This window comes from Siphateles boraxobius, unplaced genomic scaffold (assembly GCF_051911475.1).
Source record: "Siphateles boraxobius isolate OS27281-9 unplaced genomic scaffold, OSU_SipBor_1 17, whole genome shotgun sequence".
Lineage (NCBI taxonomy): Eukaryota > Metazoa > Chordata > Actinopteri > Cypriniformes > Leuciscidae > Siphateles > Siphateles boraxobius.
Window position 1 is genome coordinate 8,218,300 of NW_027508777.1, and position 23,664 is coordinate 8,241,963.

Consider the following 23,664-nt stretch of genomic DNA (forward strand, 5'->3'; position numbering starts at 1 on the left):
TGACGCTAAAGGGTGCCATGGGCGTTGGTGGTAGACGCCGACGGACGTGACAAAAGCGTATGTATACGACGCCCTGGTAATGAGAACGGGTTGCAATATTTGTCTCTCCCTTCATCCCGAGGTTTATCGCAGTCCGCCGTATCCAGGCCATTTCCGGATCTGATGAAGGACCTGCGCCTGGACACGACGACAACGCAGTACTGAAATGTCAACTAGTCTCTCCCTTGTGAAGGCCTCCTTCCCTTTACCTCTGTACTGATAAAACTTTGTCAGGATAATCTCGATTCAGGTGGCTAAGCAGAAGCGATAAAAAATTCTCAGAGCCACCAGGCACTGTTTTATGCAAATGAGCGGCCGGATCGCATTAAAGAATTTTCTGTTAGAACGGTGTCGTGTTAGCGGCCCCTAAGTTAATAACTAATGATCGTTGCGACAGAAGTGAATCAATCCAAACTAACTTTAGCTAGAAAATAAGTTCATTCTAGAGCTGTAAAGCCAAAACAATCTTAATACCAGAATAGGTTTTTTTTTTAAAAACTGATTTCTTATACTTAATTTAATAAAAGAGTTGTATTGTAAATTGTTTGATTTATTGTTTAATGCAACTCAAAAATGTAACTAATGCATTTACACTGCGTGTAAATGTATTTTGTAAATATGAACAAATTTTGATTTTGATGGCTGCAACACACCCCCAAAAAGTTGGGACAGAGACATGTTTACCACTGTGTCACTTCACCTTTCCTTTTAATTACACTTTTTTATCATTTGGGAGTTGAGGATACTAATTCTTGGAGTTTTGCTAGTGGAATATTTGCCCAATCTTGTCAGATACAAGACAGCCGCTCAACAGTCTGTGGTCATCATTGCCTGATTCTCCTTTTCATGATGGGTCATACATTTTCCATAAGAGACAGATCTGGACTGCAGGCTGACAGTCAGGCACATCCCTTCTATGGTGCAGAGTGTCTATAAACCACTCAGTTTTAGCATGAAGCCTGGCATTGTCTTGCTTACCAGGTAAGATGTCATCTTAATGGCAGTTTATGTCTCTGTACAATCCAAATATATGCCTCCATGTCAATGGTACCTTCACAATAATGCAAGTTACCCATACCGTTTGCAATGATGCACCTCAATACCAGAACAGATGTTTGCTTTTGCACCTGTCGCTGGTGAAAGTCTGGTTGGTCCCTTTCGTCTTTGGGACTGAGAACTCGGTGTCCATTTTCTCCCAAAAACAAGCTGAAACATAGACTCATCTGACCACAGCACACATTTCCACTGTCTTCAAGACCATCTGAGATGAGCTCAGGCCCAGAGAACTCACCGGCATCTCCACATAGAACTGATGTAAAGCTTTCTCCCAGCGTAAAAGAGATTCAAGTGGCATTTCTTAATGCAGAGTCAGACTGTGTTCAGTGAAAACGGTTTTCCAAATTACTCCTCGCACTTCCAGATAGCTCCTCAAAAATCTGAACAAAAACGCAAAATCATCAATTGTTACCCACTTCGTGAAGAACATAAACATCGCTGTAATCACCGGAACAAAATATCCTGCTCGGTTTCGACAATGGTTAAACAGAAAGTCAAGAAAAGCGAGGCACCTGAGACAGGCCCAGAGACCTCAGGCACGCCTTGCTCGGAGGCCCTGGAGGCTGATGACTGCACTGTGGATGAACCCTCTAATAAGACGGTGCTTTAAGCGCAGATGTGGACCGGATACCGCATCACAGAAGTTTCTGCTACCAACAGGAGCGAGATTTAATCACTTAATGAAAACGTCCAGAAATCTATCTCTGAGCTGAGAGGCATATTAGCAATACACGGGACCGCTTCGAAAGAGCTAGAAGAAAGCGCTTCATCCCACTCTGACATCCTCTCCTCACTGCAGTCTACAGTGGATCTTCTGACAACTAAAGTTAAACATCTGGATGAAAAATGTGAGGACCTCGAGGCGCGCTCCAGACGGAACAATATTAGGATTATAGGAATAATCGAAGAAAAAGACGTCAGAAGTCAGATACGGATTGATTTATCCTGCCAGGCTGATGGTGACACATGGAGGAGTGAAAATGTCGTTCACCGACCCAAAGGAAGCTCAAGAGTAGGCTGAGAAACATTTTGAACCGCCAAAATAGATATTGACAGAGGAGGTGACATACCAGGTGTCCCTACTAAGTGGACAATGCACTTATACTAACATACGGGTCCAATCCATCAAAATATGGTGAGACTGTGCGTTAGACCACACATCGCTTTATACCTTACAGCATTAATGTTTTTGTTTCATTCAAATTAATCTGACAAGCTATTTGAGAAGCTCTAGTTACTAAGGTTAACAAGGGTTAACAGTAACAGCCCAGGGAAGTAATAGTTTATTTTTATTTTTTTGGTTAGACTAATTTCTAATTTATTTTCTTATTTATTTTCTCTCATCAATACTTCCCGAAGTACTTTCGTGCCATACGTTTGTTTAGTATTGGCTAGAAATGTTCTTATTCTTTGTTTACTCAGTTTGTTCTAGACGGGTTTAAAAGAGTTTATAGGATGGGGAAGGGGGGGGGGGGGGGGGTGGGACTTAGCCGTCCTTCTACTATAAAATCACAATTTGAAAGTGTACTAATTGGAACAGTTATTCACTCTATTTTTTTCTGATATGCCAATACAAAATGAACTGAATACAAGAGAAGGAAGGAGGGGTGTAACCTTAGCTAGCTGGAATGTGCATGGACTTAACAACCCAATTAAAAGAGGTAAAATCTTTGCCCATCTTAAATTACTGGCATCAGATCTAATATTCTTACAAAAAACTGTCAAAGTGTCTGGTTGTGTTTCCCTGGTGTTCACTAGAGGTCCTCGTTGTCACGGTGTCATTCACAATAGACTACAATTCCCAGCATTCTGTTCTGCCACTCATTATTCATTATCACACTCAGCTGTTCCCACTCACCTTGTTAGTGTCTGTCTACTTATTCCCTGTCTGTTTTATCACTTGTTCTGAAATTCTTGTATTTTGTCCCCACACTTTGGATCGTGTTTGGTGTGTCTTGATCTATGTTCTTGTCTTTTGGATTGCTTACATGGTATTTGACCCCTGCCTGGACTGGTTTTGAGTCCAGATATTCCTTTAATAAACACTGCAACTGGATCTATTGTCTCTCTCGTGTGTGTCGTGACAGAAACCCACTTGAAAAAAGACTCTCATATTAGGTTAAGGTGTAAATGGATTAATAATGTATACCCCTCATCATTTAATCTTAAAGCAAGAGGTACAGCAATTATGATAAGGAAAGGCATTCCCTTCATTCACAAAGATACAATATCTGATAAGGAAGGTCGATTTCTGATTGTAACTGGGTAAATATATTCTACACCTCTCACCCTGATGAACATATACGCTCCAAATATAGACAATCCATAATTTTTTCAGAAGGCAATGTCTCTTATACCGGATTTATTTCAGACGAACTTGATTATTGCAGGGAACTTCAATTGCGTATTAGATCCGTATTTAGACAGATCTTCCACTCGCAGAGCAGAGAGGAGTAATTCAAATGTCTTTCTTAATACATTTGTCAACAATACTAATCTGTATGACATTTGGAGAATAGCTAATCTGACTAGTAGGGATTACTCCTTTTATTCTGCAACACATAACTCTTACAGTAGGATAGATTACTTTCTTATATATGCAAAACGAACACCTTATGCTGTGAAATACCACAACATTTTGATCTCAGATCACAATCCCCTTACGTGTACTCTGAATATTCAAAATATTGTGAAGCCACAGATGAACTGGAGGCTAAACCCTCTTTTATTAACCAAAATAGAGTTCTGTTATTCAAAGGAGGCATTCAAAGCAGTTATTAGAGGCTCTATAATTTCATTTGAAGCATCTTGAAGGAAATTGAACAAAGCTGGATTGCTCGAACTAGACATCCAAATTAACCTCCTAGATAAAGAGAATACCAAATCCCCATCCAGTGACTTCCACAAAAAGATATCTGCCTTAAAATATGAATATAACAAGATACTCTCAGCAAGGATTAATAAGGCATTTTTATATACAAAACAAAAACATTTTGAGTTTAATGACAAGCTACATAGACTCTTAGCTGGCAACTCAGAAAACAGAAGAATGATCGCACGATACATAAAATCAAATCTGATAAAGGTGAGATTCTTATTAACCCCAAGGACATTAAGGATCGATTTCTCCAATTCTACAAAAATGTGTACACTTCCAAAAGTAATACAACTATACAGCTATGCAAGGTTTTTTAAATAAGTGCAATCTCCCCCAACTAGATGAAAATGAGGCAGCTCAGCTGAACTCTGAAATTTCTGTTGAAGAAGTTAAAAAGGCTATTACTTCATTCAAAAGTAATAAAGCTCCAGGCCCGGATGGCCTCCCATGTGAGCTGTATAAAAAATTGAATGTTACCCTGTGCCCATATCTACATAGGGTGTTCACTCAAGCCCACACGGATGGTGTCCTACCTCCTACTTTAACAGAAGCGGTTATTACAGTGATGCATAAAAAGGGTAAGGACCCAAAAGAGGTCGGCTCTTTTCGACCTATTTCTTTATTAAACCAAGATGGGAAATTATTTTCTAAAATTTTGGCCAATAGATTGAGCACCTTTTTAGATAAATTAATACAGACCAAACTGGTTTTATACCAGGTAGACATTCTTTTTTCAATCTTAGACATTTATTTAATATCATGTATGCTACTAACAGACCACAAGAAGAGCTAGCCATCCTTTCACTCGATGCTGAGAAGGCATTCGACCAAGTCGAGTGGCCGGATCTATTTGAAATTTTAAAGAGATTCAATTTTGGAGACAAATTCATAACAATGGTAAAGCTTCTTTACAACAATCCTTGTGCACAGATACTGACTAATCAAATATTGTCCCCCCGTTTCAGACTACATAGAGGAACGAGACAAGGGTGCCCTCTTTCCCCCTTAATTTATGCTTTAGCAATCGAACCCCTTGCCGAGAGTATCCGTTCAGACCCTTTAATTCATGGTTATAATGCACAAAGATCTATAAATAAAATCTCATTATATGCTGATGATGTTTTATTATTTATCTCTCAACCCCAAGTCATAATCTCACAGATACTCGATAAAATAAATTCATTTGGGACCTTTTCTGGTTACAGGATAAATTGGAATAAAAGCGAGCTAATCCCCATACAGGTGTGGAATATTGCCTGGTTACAGAACCTCCCTTTTAGTGTATCTTCAGAAAAATTCACGTACTTAGGAATTCAGATTACAAAAAGCCACTCTAATCTATTTAAGGAGAATTTCCCACCACTGCTGTCTAAATTACAATCAAATATACAGTTCTGGAAGACTTTGCCAATATCTTTACTTGGCAGAGTAAATGCTATCAAAATGATTTTCTTGCCCCAATTACTATATTTATTTCAGAACATTCCAGTGTTTCTCCCCAAATCTTTCTTTTAAAAAATTGACTCGATTGTGCTCCCTTTCTTGTGGGACTACAAACCTCACAGAATAGACAAGAAACACAGCTGCAAATCTAAAATAGAGGGAGGCTTGGCACTCCCGAATTTTTTATCATATTACTGGGCCTCACATATCAAGATTATGACGTACTGGCTGGATAACACTGCTACCTCACCAAACTGGCTCGAATTAGAACAAGAGGCATGCCAGCCTAACTTTATAGGTGCCATCTTTCTGGCACCTTACACTGTTGAGAAGTCTTTGTACAATAGCAATGTGGTGATCCATAGTACAGTGCGTATTTGGAAACAAATCAAATCACACTTTAAGTTGAAACCCATATTTCATGCATTACCTATCATTGGAAAGCCTACGTTTCCTCCATCCATTCTTGATAATACTTTTAATCTCTGGATGTACAGAGGCATTCATACAATAGGAGAGCTATACATTAATGGCATTTTTGCCATTCTTGAGATCTTCTCAGGCTCTTGTCTTGGTCGATGCCTCCGACCCATGTCATGCTTAGAAAATCGATATCTTATATTTATGACACTTTGCAGTCTATCAGTCCAGTGATCTCCACTTCAATAAAAACAAAATGGGAGGAAGAAATGGGCTTTGTGATCCCAGACCCTCTATGGGAAAAGAGTTTGCAACATACTCATCGATGTTCCAATAATGCTAGGCACTGTCTAATTCACTTTAAGATTTTACATCGTCTTCCCTTTTCTAAGGAGAGATTACACAAAATATACCCTGCATGAGATATCTCCTCTATGTGACAGATGCCTTGTTGCAGAAGACACGTTGCTTCACAGCTTCGTCCTGTGTCCCAAGGTTAAGATCTTTTGGTTTAATATCTTCAGTTTAATTTCAAGGATACTTAAAATACAATTGGAGCCTAATCCTCACATTATTATTTAAGGAATTTCAGATGATATTAAAAGGTTAAACAACTACCAACAATGCCTCCTGTCCTATAGTCTCATCACCGCAAAGAAGCTACTTCTCATGCATTGGAAAAATAAAGAAACACCCACCACAAAGTTATGGCTCAGTGATCTTACTAACACTCTCTACTTAGAGAGAATAAAATATATTCTTATGGATAAACTCTCACCCTTTGAAAAAGTGTGGTAACCTCTCATTCAATATCTCTCTCCTGGCAGTGGAAATTAATGTTTCCCTCTAACTATAATAAAGGAATATTTATACGGAAGGATAAGGCTGGTGGGAAAGAGGGATTATGTAGTTGTTTTCTGTACTCTGTTTTGTTTATCTGTTGATTCTGTTTTTTTTTTTTTTACATTGTTGTACGTTCTAAAAACAAAAAGAGGACAGTATGTCCTAACTGCACGCATTTCTATGTGGTTATACATTATACTCCTGTGTATGATTTAGATAATATAACGATGTAGATAATATGTGCTCTAATAAAAATATTTGAAACCAAATTACTCCTGAGCATATGTGGCTGTATTTAACGGATTAGCATGATGGTATTTTGTGCAATGCCATCTGAGGGCTCAAAGGTCACACACATTCAACAGAGGTCTACTGCCTTACCCAGCACAGACTGAGATTTCTCTGGATTCCCTGAATCTTGTGACAATATTATGTATGGAAGATGATAAACGACATAAATTCTTTGCAATCTTGCATTGAGAAATGTGATTTTTTTAATTGTTTGACAATTCTCTCATGATATTTGGCACAAAGTGATGAGCCATGACCCATCTTTGCTTAAAAAGACTGAGAAGCACGTTTACACCCAGACACGATACCCTCAACTATTACCAATTCACCTGCTCATTGTGGAATGTTTCAAAATAGTTGGATAATTTTTTTGGGGTGTGTTGCAGCCATCAAAATTTAAATTTGTTCATATTTACAAAATACAATTATGTTGGTCAGTGAAAACATTGGAAAACTTTTCTTTGTACTTTTGTCAGTTAAAAAAAGTTTCAATAAAATTAACAAATCACAGATTCTTGATTTTAATTCATTTTACAAAATGTCCCAACTCTTTCTGATTTGGGGTTGTAATATATCAATACAAACTAATTCTATCATGATGCTGATGTATGTCAGAAATGTTTTATTTCATGAGTATTCCCTTTATTGTATTCTAAGAAGGAGGGCTGTGTCTGAATGCTTTGTTCGCAGACCGTTAGGCAGTGTGCATGTGACTGAATCACTTTCCATCTTTCTCAAAATTCTCAGTAACTCACTGGATATGGCCTAGTGCTGCTTCTCAAATGCTCACAAATACCCCATTGTTCTAAAGCAACATCATATTTATTTGTGGGTTTGTATGTATCTGCACGTGTTAGAATAAGGCAGTACATGGCCGTTTCAAAGAATGGTCAGTGTCGAAAGAGGCCTGACTGTGCCTGATCATTGGCACAAACACCAGTCAAGAAAGCTATATGTCACAACCAAGAATGTGCACACCCCTCAAGCCATTCAGAAACTACTCTGAACTGTGACATGAAAATCAACAGAAAGGGGCAATACTAATTCATTTAAAACTTTTAAGAGCCCTACAAATTAAGAATCAGGCACTATAAAACATCTACTTTAATATAATAATATGTAAATGTTGCTTGAAAAAAGTTATTTGTCACAATACCAATATTTTTGAATGTAGAAATAAGTTTTTTGCTGCTCCTTTACAGGTACCATCTATTCCACAAGCCACAAGTGTTCAATAACCTAAAATGTTGTAATGTAACAATACATTTCTGTGTGAAATTAATGAGGACAAAATTACTGAGTGGACCTTTAATAATTTATATAACATTTATACTATATATTAAACAAGACGAAAATCACACAGCAGTTCAGAGAGTGATATTTCTATCCCATTAAATTTTAGTGTATGAGAACTTTGAGGATAAAAGTCATTTGGACAGCTCAGACATGTTTTATGCAAATTGGCTCAAAAGGGAATTGAGAACTGATTCTGATGAATAATTAATTATAACTTATGATAAATTATAAATATTTGGATAGGTTAATAGAATTAACTTGATGTATCGAAATTAATATTACAGTCAATTAATCTGTTCGTCCAGTGAAAATTCAGTATTGATCGTCTATCAACCCTCAGAAAAGATTTTTGCATGGTCATTGAAAAATAACTCTTTTTTTTAGCATGTAGCTGTGATCGCATTGTTAAAGTGACATTGATTTACAAGCAGGAACCAGAATCAAAACTCGTGTGAGATGTGCACAAAAGTTAATTTAACTAAACCACGAACACATAACAAAAAACACATAACACACAATCACGCATACATCGGATGGGTAAAATTTGACAGTGACAGTGAATGAAACTGGAACCAAAACAAGGAATGAAGCTATGGAAAAGAATTATTTAACCTCTTAAGTGTCATGGGCCCACCGGTGGGCCCAAATCCATTACATATTTAAAACAGTAATAACCTATACTAAACCTAAACTAATCTTGACAAACTATATATCATTTGAAAGCTTACAATCTCTAGTTTCCATATTTGGTTACTGATTCTCAAAACAAATTACAGAGGAGCCGTAATTTATTAATTTGCAACAAGAATATTTTCATACTCCTAGGTGTGTTCAGACCTTTATTTTGAAATAGCAATGAACATGAAAAATCATGAAAGAAGGGTAGAAAGCAGTTTGTTTTCATGCCAAGAGTTCAAAAGATGGCAAGCATTCAATTATTTTAGAAAAAAAAGGTCTGAAAATGTTTTAAATATAAAGAAAAAATAATAGATTCACCATTTGTGATGTGGCCGCGAGCTATAACGCACATATGTGTTCTTTTATGTGTTTATTCAAGGTTTAATTAATATCAAAATCTGCCAAACTTCCAATACTACTTCTGAATAGGATGTCTACTTTATAAATTGTATGAAAATTGTGAAAATGATGGTTCAGATCACTCAAACCACATATGGAAATGGAGGCGCCCTTATATGGGCAGTAATGGAGTCTGGTTGTGACCTAGTGAAAAAGTTTGGTACTGCGCCCAAACAAAATCTTACTGAAAGCTCATTTCTTGAGATATCAACCTAAAATTTGAAACACAACTTGTTCAGATTTTTGGCTTTGATTTTTTTTGCAGTTTAAGAGTTGTCCAGGTTTTGAAAATATATATTTTATATCAAATATGAATAATTAATTTTTTTAATCGTACATTTTCATAAACTCAAACTTCTGTAACTTTTTTTCTGTTTCACTTTCTTAATTTATTTCACTTCTACAAAAATCTGCCAAATGTCTTCTTTAAAACAAGACCAATTTTATGTCTATATTCCAAAGGATTCTTATCCTATACCATTTAAGTTTGGAATGTGCATTTTCATGTCTATTCAAAAAAGGGGGGTGACACTTAACAGGTTAACCATCTGAACAGAACCATCAGTTTCTTGGTTTAAAGCACCTTGTTAACAAGGGGTCTAACGCTTATACTAAACCGCTGCTTAGTTAGTTAATTGGACGATACTTGCAATGCCTTAGCCATTGAACGAGTGTCAGGATATGTACTCTCAGGAGAAAGTCTAGATGGTTCAGCAGTTCTAATTCTTCCGGGTTTTGTGAAGGGTGTCGAGACTTCGGTTATGTAAGTCTGACTCTGTTACTGTTGGGAGAGTCTTGACTAGATGGTTTGAGGCCTGGTGAGGTCCCACACGAACAGCAACCAGAAGATGCACAGAAGAGAGAATAAGAAGCGGGAGGTCACAGGAACAGTGGCCTTTGACTTCTGCGGAGGTCACTCTTCTAGGGGGTCAGTGAGCCAGTGGTAACTTAAACTTTCAAGGGACAGTTTATGACTTTGTCTTTGAGCATGGTATTTTGCATTTTAGAGTGGGCTGGCAGTTTGTGTCCCTTCATACTCTGAATTAAAGGTCCCGTTCCTCATGTTTTTTTGAATCTTTGATTGTGTTTACAGTGTGCAATATAACATTTGTTCATGTTTCGCGTGTAAAAAAACACAGTATTTTTCACACAATTTACTTATCTGTATACCACTGTTTTCGCTGTCCAAAAAACGGGCCAATGACTTCCTTGTTCTATGATGTCCCTTCCTTCAGAAATACGTAACAAGTTCTGATTGTGCCAGCCGTTCCTGTGTTGTGATTCGACAGCAGCTTATCTCACGTTGCCCGGAAAGGTCACGCCTCTTACCATAAATTGGTGATGCATGCGCTGATTGTTATTGTAAAAAAGTCAAACATATTACCATATCAATTTGAGCCTGAATCAGACCCGGAGAACATAGATGAAGAGAATCGATTAGAACCTGTTCAAACATGACTTTTGCAGGATGTTTCACAGTGGTAAGCTGTTTTAGTAGTTGTCATACTTTTAATTCGTTAAAATGTAATGTTAAATGTTACAAACTGTTATAAAAGCTTGTGGTACATGTTTTTTTTCTGTCTGTCGAATTAACGATGGTGTTGTTGAATTTTTAAAATAAGTCCATTGTTTATTCCTACCTTAGTTACAAGTGTGCACGAGTTTTGATTAGCAGTGTTGTGCAAGTTACTTCCAAACTGTAATACATTATATATTACTTGTTACTGTTATTTAAAATTAATTCATTACCTTACAATATTACTGTCTCAGAATTGTAATGCGTTACATTACTCCTGTATTACTTTTGAGTTACTTTCACCAAAATAACTATACAGAAGTAGAACTTAACATCCTAAAATGAATAGGGCTGTAACGATATGCGATATGAAACCGAAATCGCGACACTCAGATCCACGAACCTGCAGAATGGCGACACACCCCTTCCAACTCCCAGCGTTATCCATACCGTCCAGATCCAATGCTACCACATCTTTAAATTACTATTAGTATTATTTGAAGTTAACTTAACATTATAAAATATGTAGACCTACACCACAAAACTAGTTAGGATAAATTATTTAAAATTTGGGAAGCAGACTTGCAGTCAAAACTTATATAATTATATAAATTCTCAGAAAATGCATTAATAAATATTGAAGCGTCTGTTTATCCATAGGCTCCTCCCAGAAAGGAGTCCAGACATTAGAAAAATATCAGTCTACACATGCGTTTTATATTTAATATAAGGGAAATCGACAGTCAAAAAAATCTTTAACTTTTAGGAGGCAACGATTTTTTTGTTGTTGTAATTCTGTGAATTACACTGCGCAAATCTAATGAAGAAGGGTTGGCTCTCCACAGAACATAAAATATTCATTTTATTTTATTTTTCGTGTTCGCATTTATGAGGAAAAAACAATGTTACAGACGTGACAGTTCTCCGTTACGGACGCGACCACTCTGAAGCGGCACTAAAAGACTGCTTTAAAACTTTCACAGAGACCTAGAAGACACGAAGCCTTTCTTTAAAGTGAATTTCGTTTTGTATTAACTGTACGGACCTAAAAAATATATATATATATTGAAATGTCTACTTGTAAACAGAACAATTCAAAACGTAAGAAAACAGACTGCTCTCTGCTTATGAAATGAAATGTGCATTTCTCTCTGGTGCATTCACTAGCCTACTGCGAAGATCGCGAGTCAGCATCGTCAACTTCATCTTGACTTTATTAATAAACAATCAACATGTCTCCTTGCTATATTTAACATATTCTTTATGACAGCTTTAAGGTGCTTTATCGGCAGCGCCGTCGCCCTTACATGAACGCGTCACCACGGCATCAAAAACATGATTACGTGATGAAAAATACCACATAAACATAGCCTAACTGTTTAGAAAGAAAACACAGAACGAATAGCCTAATGCGCATACGTTCATCTCGCGAATGTAGTCTTCTTCATGCCATCTTCACCATTAGCTTCTTTTCCTCTGGTCAGCGTGAGCAGAGGCCGAAATCATACCTCACGGCACTCCTGTAAAAAATAAATCGCTATACAAATTTATCAGACGCTGCCATTTAGTCTTTAATTACAGACCTGGACACCACCCGCGGCTATTGACTGACCACGAACAGGTAATTTAGCCTACTTGCATCTTTCATTCGTTAATGTCTGGCGGTCTTGCTGTTTTAATTTTTTTTTTTTTTTTTTTTTTTTTTTAACAATTAAAACTAAAAGTCTGTTGTAACGCAAGTCTTACCGAACATGTACCGAGTAAAATATTACTTAAAATTGATTAGTAATGCCTTACACTACTGCGTTGCAGCAAAACTACTCGGTTACTCACGTAACCTCAGTTCCCTGAGTTAGGGAACGAGTATTGCGTAGCTATACGCAGTGGGGAAACTCCTTTTCCTCGATTTACTGAAGCCTTTATGTAAAGCGCATTTGCAGCTGCACAGCTAGAACATGAGCGTCTGGCTCGCTCATAGGCTGCGCTGCGGCAACTGCACATCCAATGGCGTGGGCGCCTCTGACGTGCAACCAATGAGATCACTCTGCGTCATACACGTCAGAGCCCGCCAAGGGGGCGTGACCTCAGTCTATAATAGTCCCCGAATTCGCCATTATAGCAGGTTTAACGACTGAAGCGACAACTTGCCATGTTACTATAGTGCGGCTGGCTACGCAATACTCGTTCCCTAACTCAGGGAACTGAGGTTACGTGAGTAACCGAGTAGTTCCCTTTCGAACGGTCACTTCGTATTGCGTAGCTATACGCAGTGGGGACGCCATGCAAAACGCCGCACTGAGTAACTGGCTGCCACTGCAACTCAGGCCCCTGAGCATACAGAACAAGCCATAACCGCATAATTATGTATAAATAGACCAGACACCGTCAGGTCTAAAATAGTACACATCAGTTAGAAATAACCCAACATACTACACCAATGAACCCAGACACTGTCGGGGTTATTGGTATATGAACATATAACCAGTCAAGTGGGTTTATATATGAAATTATAACCGGCCAAAGCAGGTTTTATATATGTATGGAATATAACCGGCAAAAGCGGGTTTTATATATATGTCATATAACCGGCCAAAGCGGGTTTTATATATATGTAAATATAACCGGCAACAGCGGGTTTATGCATGAATACAACCAGCCAGCAGCGGGTTTTATATATATATGTGAATGTGATAGTGCACAGTAATATATGACAAGACCAGCCACCGACGGGTCTTAATCATACCGAAAGCACCTTCGCCTGCAGGGAAGGCACTTCCCTATTATAGAAACTCATAAATGTGGAAGGCGAGGACCAGCCGGCCGCATCACAAATATCACTAATGGGAATGCCAGATGACCAAGCCCATGACGAGACATACCTCTGGTCGTATGGGCCTTGATACCTATAGGGCAAACTTGACCCGCTGCGGTATAAGCCATAGAATAGCATCCACTATCCATCTAGACAGTCTTTGCTTAGTGACTGGATCCCCCTTGGATCTACCACCAAAGCAGACAAAAAGCTGTTCTGATTGTCTAAAAGACGCAGAAAGCTCCCGATAGATTCTCAGCGCTCAGACAGGGCAGAGAAGATTAACCTCTCCATCCTCTGCAGAAGGAGGGAGGGCTGATAATGTCACCACCTGTGCTCTGAACAGAGTTGAGAGCACTTTAGGAACGTAACCATGTCTGGGCTTGAGGATGACTCTGGAGTCATCTGGACCCAACTCCAAACATGCAGGGCTCACAGAGAGCACCTGCAGATCTCCCACTCGCTTGATAGATGCCAACGCCATAAGGAGAGCGGTCTTCAGCGAGAGGGTTTTTAGATCAACCGATTGGAGCGGTTCGAAAGGCGGACCTTTCAGAGCCCCCAGGACCGTGGAGAGGTCCAGAGGCGGCACAGACGGAGGCCTGGAGGGGTTCATTCTCCTCGCACCTTTCAGGAATCTTACGACCAGGTCGTTTCTTCCCAGTGACTGGCCAGCCGTCAGAACATGATGTGCTGCTATGGCTGCCACATACACTTTGAGCGTGGACGGGGAGCAACCCGCGTCCAGCAGCTCCTGTAAGAATGAGCGAACCACTGATATCACACATGACTCTGGGTCAGCCTGATTTTTCGAGCACCAGCTGGAAAAACCTGACCATTTTGAAGCATACAGGCGCCGAGTCGACGGGGCCCTGGCTTCAGATATAGTGCTTAAAACCTTCTCAGGAAGGTCCTTGGGTACCCGTTGAGGGGCCAAACATGAAGGGCCCATAAATCGGGTCTCGGATGCCACAATGTCCCGTTCACCTGTGTGAGGAGGTCTTTCCTCAGTGGGACAGGCCATGGGATTGTGTCCGATAACTGAACCAGTTCCGGGAACCACGATCTGGTTTTCCAGAGAGGGGCCACCAGAAGGACTGGGCACCCGCTCTCTCTGACCCGTTTGATGACTTGTGGAATCATCGAGACGGGGGGGGGGGAAAGGCATAAAAGGGACGGTTGGGCCAGACATGGGCCAGCGCGTCCCTGTTCTTCGAGAAGAACAATTTGCAGTGGGTGTTGATTCTCGAGGCGAAAAGGTCGATTTCGGCCTCGCCAAACACCTTCCATATTAGACTGACCGTCTGTGGGTTCAGGGACCACTCGCCGAGGGGAGTGTTGTCCCATGAAAGCATATTCGCGCCCACATTCTGGACGCCCGGGATATGCGCTGCTCTCAGAGAGCTCAGGTTGGTTTGTGCCCATATAGAGGAGGTCTCTCGCCATCGCATGCAGGTTCCCTGACCTGATGCCCCCCTGGCGATTCATGTAGGCCACCACTGACGTATTGTCTGTGCGGACTAAGACGTAGTGACCTCTGAGGTTCGACAGAAATGCCTTCAGGGCCAACCCAACTGCTTTCATCTCCAGACAGTTGATATGTAAGCTCTGCTCCGTGCTCGACCAGAGGCCGGATGCAGGCATGCCCTCATGCAGCGCTCCCCAACCCAGGTTGGACGCATCTGTAAGAACCACTTTCCTCCTGGAAATTGTTCCCATTGTCACCCCCTCGTGGTGCCAGTTCTGAGCCCGCCAGGGAATCAGGGTTCTTAAACAACCGTGATTCACCATAACGCGCAAGCTGCCTGACTGCCATGCATGAGTTGGCCCACAGCGTTTCAGCCAATGCTGCATCGGGCGCATGCGCAGTAATCCCATGCGGAGTACTGGCGATGCTGCTGCCATGAGACCAAGCAGTTTCTGAAATTTCTTCAGTGGCGCGCGCTCGCGCAATCTGAAAGTGCCTGCAAGCGCTCGCACCGAGAGCGCGCGCTCTGTGTGAGTCACGCTGTCATAGCTCTCGAGTCTAAAACTGTGCCCAGAAAGATCATGCTCTGGCTGGGGGTTAGTTTGCTTTTTGAAAAATTGATTGTGAAACCCAGGCATTTTAGATGGCCGAGAACCAAATCCCTGTGAGCTAATAGCTCGATTCTCGACTGTGCCCGCACCAGCCAGTCGTCGAGATAATTTAACATGCGCACTCCCTGAAATCTCAGAGGAGAAAGCGCTGCATCCACACACTTCGTGAATGTACGGGGTGCCAACGATAGACCGATCGGCAGAACGGTGTATTGATAAGCCCGGCCCTCGAAGGCGAATCTCAAGAATGGCCTGTGACGAGGATTTATTTGAATGTGAAAGTACGCATCTTTCAGATCCATTGTGACAAACCAATCCCCCGGGCGCACTTGCGCGAGGATATGTTTGATAGTTAACAATTTGAACGGCCGTCTCATGAGAGCTTTGTTCAAATGTCTCAAATCTAGAATGGGTCTGAGACCGCCGTCTTTTTTCGGAATCAGAAAATAGCGGCTGTAAAAACCCATATTTTTTAGCGCGGGGGGGACTAATTCTATCGCCCCTTTTGCTAATAGATTTTGTACTTCGGTGCGAAGCACGTGACCCACGTTGCTTCTCACCGAAGTCTCGAGAACCGCCTGAAATTCCGGGGGTCTGCGAGCGAATTGGAGCGAGTAACCTCGCTTTATAGTGTTTATGACCCAACTCGACACATCGGGGATAGCTTGCCAGGCTAGAACCCGTGTGGCTAGGGCTTGACACACTGATTGGGGCTGGTCGCCTAACGTAGGGGGACCTGATACCCTTATATTGTGATTTGTGCACACATTGAGTATTGGACTGACTGTACAAGCATTTGCGTGTGGGGAAGTCAGTGTTACAACGGGGGAGGGGCCACCTAGTGAAGGGGGACCGTGAACCCATATATTGTGATTTGTGCACACATTGAATGTTGGACTGACTGCACAAGCATTTGCGTGTGGGGAAGTCAGTGTTACAACAGGGGAGGGACCGCCTAGTGAAGGGGAACCGTGAACCCATGTGTTGTGCTTGTGAAACTGATAGCTAACATTTTGAACAGCCGTCTCATGAGAGCTTTGTTCAAATGTCTCAGATCTATAGTGGGTCTGAGGCCGCCGTCATTTTTCGGAATTAGAAAATAGCGGCTGTAAAAACCCGTATGTTTTAGCACAGGGGGGACTAATTCTATCACCCCTTTTGCTAATGAATTCTGTACATCGGTGCGAAGCATGTGACCCACGTTGCTTCTCACCGAAGTCTCGAGAACCGCCTGAAACTTTGGGGGTCTGCGAGCGAATTGGAGCGAGTTGCCTCGCTTTATAGCGTTTATAACTCAACTCGACACATCGGGGATAGCTTGCCAGGCTATAACCCGTGTGGCTAGGGCTTGACACACTGATTGGGACGGGCCGCCTAACATAGGGGGACCTGATGCCCTTATATTGTGATTTTTGCACACATTGAGTGTTGGACTGACTGTACAAGCATTTGCGCGTGGGGAAGTCAGTGTTACAACAGGGGAGGGGCCGCCTAGTGAAGGGGGACCGTGAACCCATATATTGTGATTTGTGCACACATTGAATGTTGGACTGACTGCACAAGCATTTGCGTGTGGGGAAGTCAGTGTTAAAACAGGGGAGGGGCCGCCTAGTGAAGGGGGACCGTGAACCCATATATTGTGATTTGTGCACACATTGAATGTTGGACTGACTGCACAAGCATTTGCGTGTGGGGAAGTCAGTGTTAAAACAGGGGAGGGGCCGCCTAGTGAAGGGGGACCGTGAACCCATATATTGTGATTTGTGCACACATTGAATGTTGGACTGACTGCACAAGCATTTGCGTGTGGGGAAGTCAGTGTTACAACAAGGGAGGGGCCGCCTAGTGAAGGGGGACCGTGAACCCATGTGTTGTGCTCGTGTGCTTTATTTGGGTCGCCGTGAAAACGGCGTTTGTTTGCAAAGACGCGCTCACTGCTGCGGGCCTGTTTACAATAATAAAATCCCCAGCCGCCTGAACTGTACAGGGGGCTGTGGGAAGTTTTGCTGGCTTCTTTGAGGGTGGTCCGGCAAGCGCGGGACACGTGCCCTCTCTTTCCTTTGCGTGCTAGGACGGCTTTGGCGGGAAGCGTTCGGCATCAGCCGCAGGGCGGGGCTGAGAGGCCTGTTTCGCCGGCTTTGCTGGTCGGCGCCAGCTAGCACGGTTAGTTCCACTCGAGCTCGAGGTCCGCGACGGCCTGTGTTGGGATCCGAAACGTTTCAGCGTCGGAGTTAGTCCTGCCTCGCTGGGTCCGCCGAAAGAGACGAGGCCCGCCACGTGGTGGTGGGGGGGCGCTGATCTCCCTCGAACGGGACCGGAGATGACTGAGCTGGAGTGAGTGAAGCACGCGGGGACGTGGCCGGCGTGCATTCACAAACGTCCGTGCTCTCTGGATGCCGTTGGCTGCGGCGCTTCTTCTTCCTCGGCTGAAGTAGGGCCGGAGAAGGGAGCGCGGGTGACGCGGCGCCGCCGTCTCGAGAGAGAGCTAACGTTAGCCGAGTTCGCCGCACGGAGATAGGCATGCACGCGCAGGCCGCACATCCGCCGACAGAGAGTGCATTCTCTGCGTGGTAGAGTCCCAGGCATGAATGCAGCTCGCGTGTTCGTAGGCCTCGCATAACACGAGGCATATGGAACAACGCTGATACAGATATAAACACATAATAAACAGATATTGAAAAGGATATCGCCGGATAGCCACAGGAGAGACGGCGTCAGGAGAAACACGGTTGAGATGTGTAGTCTGCTGAACTGTAGCTCGCTCAGGCTGAAGGCTTGTTCGACGGCGAAGGCTCAATAAATGGTCAGAGACGTGAAGTTTGTCGCTGAAGGAGTAAAATCTGCTATAATGGCGAATTCGGGGACTATTATAGACTGAGGTCACGCCCCCTTGGCGGGCTCTGACGTGTATGACGCAGAGTGATCTCATTGGTTGCACGTCAGAGGCGCCCACGCCATTGGATGTGCAGTTGCCGCAGCGCAGCCTATGAGCGAGCCAGACGCTCATGTTCTAGCTGTGCAGCTGCAAATGCGCTTTACATAAAGGCTTCAGTAAATCGAGGAAAAGGAGTTTCCCCACTGCGTATAGCTACGCAATACGAAGTGACCGTTCGAAAGGGAACGTAATATTCTCTGTGCACTGCGTGCGCATAGCAACGCGGCAAAGGGTAAAACAAACAAGCGCCCGCCATTAAGCAACACGAAAGCGGAAGATAAACAAGCGCCGAGAATCATGCCTAAAAACTATACATTTATGCAGTTAGCCTTTATTGGCTTTTTTGAAAAAACGGTGTCCCTCACTGACATTGTGTTACAAAGTGGCTGTTATGAGCTCAGTCTGTTAGTGGCACAGCTTGTACAGTGCTTTTGAATGAACAGTTTTTTTTTTAATGAATAAAAAATCGATTACATAGTTAATGTAATCGATGCTTGATGGGTATTTAAACATGACTGCACGTGTAGGACACATGGTATGTACACATGGTGTTCATACGAGGTGATTTGATGAGGTAATTGTATATGTTTGGATACTCGAGCCTGGGCCATGCTTTTGGGTTGTTGTCCCAGGACTCAGCTGGATTTCGATAGGGACAAGATTGTAATGCTAAACCTACAAGCGACAGCTTTCTGTGGTACCTGGTCAATGCAGGCGCTAGGAGACTGTCTATATATATTGATAAGACATTCTGTAATAGAAGAAGAAGATCTGTATTCATATAGCTGCTAGCGCCTTTATCAGACATGTAGCGGTAACGTTAGCTAGTCACAAAGCGCTTTACATGAGTGTTTTATTATATTCACTTCTCACCACCGACATACATTCACATACCATGCATCATTAATACAAAGTAGTCTCTTAATACCCATAACTGACATAATCCACAGCAAAACTTCTGTGAATAGATACCTTTTTGATTTGCCTCGGGCTGTGTCTTCGGTTTGTTTTACCCTTCATACACGGCGGCAGCTTGTTGCTATGCAGGTCACATGATTTGTGACGTAACGCCGACCAAGAGAATGTTACTGCAATGCATGACTTTTGTAACGCGTTACTCCCAACACTGTTGATTAGTAAAAGGTTTGTTGGATTAGTTTCAATTCCCATCTAGTTAACCAAGCTAAACAGCGTTGCACTTTGTGTAATTAGTTACAGAAACGGTTAAACGCACCAACTTAAATAATAAAATACACTTACCGGTTGTGGTCCATAAACAAGGCCTTCTCCAGACAAAGAGGGAACTGCTCCATCTTTCAAGAACAATCTTTGTGCTAATCCGGCATTAAACTGATTGAGATTGAGGAAGCTGTCCTCGGCAAAATGTGCTGCATATAGTTTTAATTATAGGATTATATTTTTCGGGAACCAAGTTAAACATAAATTGTAACCATTGATCTCTAAGCACAGCGTCCCTGGGAAGGCCAAACAAAGGTGAATTGACTCCGGCATGAAGATAACAGCGTCTCGACGACATGGCGACAAACACATTCTACAAACGATAGCCTACTCTTCCTCTTCTCCGTGGGAACTCAACAAGACCACGCCTCCTTTGTTTGTGTATTCCTGTGGGCGGAGATTAGTCAAAAAACTGTTCTAATTACCTCATTAAAACAGGAAGTAGAGGGATGTAGTCCAAACCGGACGTTCGCTGTAGGCTTGGAAAGGGGACTTCTGTTAAATAAAATATCTCGCTAGGCATTGAACTTTGAGCTTTATAATTTTACAGGTATTATTTATGCTCTAACAGCAACATTACACACTAACTAAAGTTTGAAAAATGGAATCGCGAAGAACATGACCTTTAATATAACAAGAATGCAATGTATGATATGAGGAGGTGATGCACACAAATGTGTAGGGCAGTAAATGATGATTATTTTGATATGAAGAATTGTATAAAAGAGGTTACATTAACTAGTGGTTCAATCATAAAGGATGCATAAGTATACAATTACAAAATACACTATACTAGACAGTAATATTCATACCCATAATGTCCTGGAAATATGCATGTCTTTTTATCACCACCCTGGTCTGCCAGTCCAGAGGTACAGTCCCCAACCGCCACATGATGCTGCAGAGGCGTGTTAGCCAAGACAGCCCCACAACATCAAGAGATTTGAGGTACTCAGGGCGGATATCACTTCCGGTGTCCACCACTGGGTTTGGGGATTGCCGCCTCGACCGGAGACCTTACGGCCACAGCTCAGAGCGGACGCGTCGACAATGGAGGTGGAGAACATGCTCCACTCGGGCTCAATATCTCCAGATATCCCTCGGGATCCGGTCGAAGCTCCACCGGAGGTTGGAGTTGAAGATCTCTCTGACAGGGAATTCGGCCAAACGTTTCCAAAAAACTTTCATAATTTGTTTTATGAATTATGAAAAATACTTCTCTCACCTTAACTGAAATGTCAGAAACACTTTAATCATGACCAAAACATTCTGATGCAAATGCAAAACTGCATTTTGGTATGATGCCTGACGGGCAAGTTTTTTTTCTCTTGACCATTATGGCACAAAATTTTATCTCGATACATTTAATGAATGGCGATGCTCTTCTTAATTACAAATGTATATCTAAATATGAACATTTATAAGATTAGGCCTAGTCCGTAAAAACAGTTTAGATGTTAACTGATCTGATTTTGTGTCTTTGGGAAATACTAATCTGTAACATTGTATAATTTTCAATATCAAAGTTTTTGTGTCTTTTTGTTAATTTGAGATCTGCAGAGTAAAACATTGGCAGAGAAGAATAAGAATGATATTAAAATAAGAATAATATCAAGTCATTTACACATCCTGTAAAATTTTAGCTATGGCTTCTTGTCCTCTCTTTGAATAACTTTTTATGCTGACAACTAAATATGCAAATGTTTCTATTTATTTCCCTTAATAAAACATTGACTGATGCATCATCATCCTAGATATACTAAATGTTACAGTTTAAAAGTAAATAGCTACACAGTATTCCATAAGGGGCCTCTTCATCTATCTTCCATACAAGTTAAAACTGTTGCAGTTCTGAATGTAATGCTTTTATTTTAGGTGTGAACTACATGATTACTTCCTAGACCGTTGGATAGAAACGATATAGTTTATAATTGGTTGCTACTTATTTTAGTCTCTCTGACACACATCCAAACATATCAGACGAATAAAGCACAATACTGTAAAAGAAAAGAAAAATGCTAAAAAATAAATAAAAAAAACTACATGCTACAGTCTAAACTTGTTAAGATTCTGTTGTAGAACAAATAGCACTATAAAACGGAAAGTAGAACGAAATACTGTCAGTGTCAGAATAATTGCAGTAGCATGCATTCCTGGAATTCCCATTCCTTTCTACACACTGTATGTGTGCAGCTAATCAAACACTTGAGGATTTTTTTTAGAAAAGTGTAACGTAAATGTATACTTTATTAATGGTGTGTGTATAGGCGTCCCATATAGTGTACTAACAAAATAATGACCATGCACATAAACAGGCTTTTAGTAAATAGCAGTGTAAACAATACGGAGACCAATACATTGCTAAATCTAAAGTAGGCTAATGTGGGATGCTGAGGGAATCATAGTTATACCCTAACATTGCGTCTCTTTCAATATAGCTACTACTTTGATTTTTGTTTTTCTTCTTCTTGGGTAGGCTAACCTCCCGCGTTGACTTCCAAAATTTGATTAGGCCTGTGAATGTGTTTTTATAATTACGATTGTGGACAACGAAAATGAAAACTCGTTCTCTCGATTGTTCTGTTTTAATTTATTTAATGAACACCAGTTTTTAAAAACATTAACAGACTCTCTTACTGCTTTATCGTGTCATTGTAGCTCCAAGTCTTCCTGAATCAGCGGTTTAAGTGCGCATGCGCAGTACAGTACTGCAGCACGGTTTGCCGTGACGTTGATAAAAGGCAAGTCCGAACAAATATCTCCCTACGTGTAATTTTATTAGGCACAACAGCTTATGAAGGAGCTGATTCAACTCATTTACGCAGCGCAGGGTGAACATTGTATGTCTGTGACAGGGAAGATGGAAATGCAGTGATTATTTTCGCATATCGTCCGCATTGCTTTTACCTGTCAGTGTAAAATTCTTCATTGGACTGATGATGAAGAGGATGCATGCAGAGGATGAACTGACCAAAGCAGCCGCCACTGGAAACACTTGCCGTGTTCAGTTTTTACTTTCTAACAAAGTGAATGTCAACAGCGTTAATAAATTCGGAAGAACGCCTATACAGGTAGGCAACGTTGTCAGACATGTCCTAATAATAATAATAATAATAATAATAATAATAATAATAATAATAATAATAATAATAATAACGCCTAGCATCGCGGATTCCACATACACACTATTATTTATTACAATACAACAGAAAGGCATTTAAATGTAGATACGAAAGATCAAATTATTTCACAAAATGAATATCACTTTAGGATTTTGCTTAATTCTTTCTCGCAGTTTGTTTAATAGGCTACTGGATGTCATTAATTAAAGCCTATACTTAATTTTCTTTATGTATTAAAAATGATTATTTATTCTTAACTTACATAGACTAGTGGAAACATTTTTGCCTTAGCCTATTTATAATAGCCTGCCTATTGTCATAATGACTTAATATGTCATATAGTCTAAAGAATTGTGTATTGTGGAGGTAGGTAGCACTAGCCTAACAGCCTGTTTTACTTTATATTTTAACATAGCACCAGTAAATGACCTTTATTTTTAAACTCTTACATCAAGAAAAAAAATTGTAAAAAAGAAAAGCTTTGCTCTTTTATTTGTCTTGATTGTAAGAAAAGGTAGACTTTTAGCAACTGGATAAGACGACGATATAAGATCATGTGCTTCAAACAAAAAAGTGTCACATTTTAGTAGCCTATTCTTAAATAGGCTAGGCTACTTA

General features: G+C 41.0%; 1 protein-coding gene across 1 annotated transcript in view; it reads right to left on the bottom strand.

Moving 5' to 3' along the window:
- Positions 1-23,664, bottom strand: part of mtap (methylthioadenosine phosphorylase) — a 210,291-nt gene that overhangs the window by 176,853 nt on the left and 9,774 nt on the right. The window lies entirely within an intron of this gene.